Raw genomic sequence first — 1,927 nt, 5'->3', positions numbered from 1 at the left:
ATGGAGACTTCAGGGAAACTGCAGCAGCAAACCAGGAAATCTACTACTTTTGAAGATAATTTGAAAATTTAAAAACAAAACCAAGTATCTCAATAATTATAAGATGCAGTGATTCTTTTTCTTCTTCCCCAAACTGGACTCAGTGATATCCCTGGCTCCACTCCTCCAGGGCTGGAATGACATGCAAGGCCCATATGCATGATCTGGTGACCAGGGAAGAGAGCCAATAGCTGGTCCGACCCCAAACAGCCCACGCAAGTCAGCATTCATCTGAGAAACAGTCGCTGCCCAGACACTCGGTGGCCTCAAGCTCCACACTGGACAGAAACCTCCTCAGCTTCTTGCGGCAGCTGTAATCCAGGGTGGTAGTGTAGACATTCTTTGGATACTTCAGGTAGGTGATGGTGGTGCTGAGGAAGCGTGTGGACTTGTGGCGGGGCTCAAAGTGCATCTCAGCCTTGTAATTGTGCCACGTGCAATTAAGGATGCAGATGACCGTCTGGCTGCAGGAGGCCACCGCCAGGCCCAGGGGCAGCTGCAAGTCATCGATAAAGTGGCCCTCAGAGTTGTACTTGACTAACGACGTGTACCTTACTTCATTCGGTGTTAAGGAGTCAAACTCCACTCCTCCAAAGGACAGTGGGCAAAGCCTTGGAGAGCAGTTGGCTGTTGGAGCCCTGGGGAGAGATACTGGATTCTTTGGGGCGGTGTGGCTGGCTGCTACATTCGACTCCAGCGCGCCTGGGGATGGAGCATGTTCCCCAGCACTGCCCCCGCCGCCCTGGCCACCTCGAGGCCCCAGTGGTTGGGGCTCGGGCTCAGAGGCAACCCCATGTCTGGACTGTCCAGGATGCCATCTCCCTTCTTTTTCATGTACACAAGCTCAGAGACATCCTGCAGACTGTGCCGGCCCACTCTGGCTGTGTGCACCACGAGGCAGGAGGCAGCCTGGTGGGGGTCGGGAATGAGCAACAGGCACACACATGGGCCACTTCCCCACCCCACAGCCCACCTCACAGCCCAGATCTGGCCGGGAGCCCCACCTCACTATTAAACTTAAATGACTAATTGGGAAAAACAGTTCTGAGACCTATCTTCTGCCACTGATTAAGACTGGGATGTCAGGTGTTAGGGGTAATATTCATTTAGCCTTCTGAGATTTCTGGGCAGACTTGGTGACCTTGCCAGCTCCAGAAGCCATGTCCACAGCTTTGATGACACCCACAGCAACTGTCTGTCTCATATCACCAACAGCAAAATGACACAGAGGTGAGTAGCCAGAGAAGCTCTCGACACACATGGGATTACCTGGAACCATGCAACAATGGCTGCATCACCAGATTCAAAAACTTGGGCCCAGTTCTAGCCCAGGTCCGGTGAGTGTGCGGAGAGCTTCCTGCTACCCTGCGCCAGCGGGACCAGTCCCAGCCCAGGTGCAGTGTGGGCCGGACCCTCTCCCAGCCCCTTGGGCCACCCCCCACCACTCCGCAGTGCCTCCCCCACCCCACCCGCCGAGTAGGATTTTGTGACGAGTTCTGGGAGCCCCCAGACCCAGTCCTAGCCCAGGTCCGGTGAGTGTGCAGAGAGCTTCCTGCTACCCTGCACCAGCGGAACCAGTCCCAGCCCAGGCGCAGCGTGGGCCGGACCCTCTCCCACCCCCTCCAGCTGCCCCCCACCCCTCCGCCGTACCTCCCCCACCCCTCCCGCCGAGTAGGAATTTCTGCCGAGTTCTGGGAACTCCCAGACCCAGTCCTAGCCCTGGTCCGCAGCGGGAAGGAGCTGAGCACAGCAGCCAGACCTAAGCCAGACTCAGCTGGATAAGTCCAAACCCTGTAGAGCTCCACCTGAACTTCAGTACGTGTGAAGGTTATAACTACAGCAAAGATCTACAACAAAGGGCAGAGGACAGTGCTACACAAAATGACGA

The 1,927-nt window shown here is 56.0% G+C and overlaps 1 pseudogene; it reads right to left on the bottom strand.

Annotated features, from left to right (window-relative positions):
* Positions 1 to 259: 259 nt before the first annotated feature.
* LOC101578023 overlaps positions 260 to 1,927 on the bottom strand; it is an 18,119-nt pseudogene continuing 16,451 nt past the window's right edge.

This window comes from Octodon degus, unplaced genomic scaffold (assembly GCF_000260255.1).
Source record: "Octodon degus isolate 3935 unplaced genomic scaffold, OctDeg1.0 scaffold00103, whole genome shotgun sequence".
NCBI lineage: Eukaryota > Metazoa > Chordata > Mammalia > Rodentia > Octodontidae > Octodon > Octodon degus.
The sequence above is the reverse complement of the archived record's forward strand: the minus strand, read 5'-3'. Positions and strand labels throughout refer to the sequence as shown.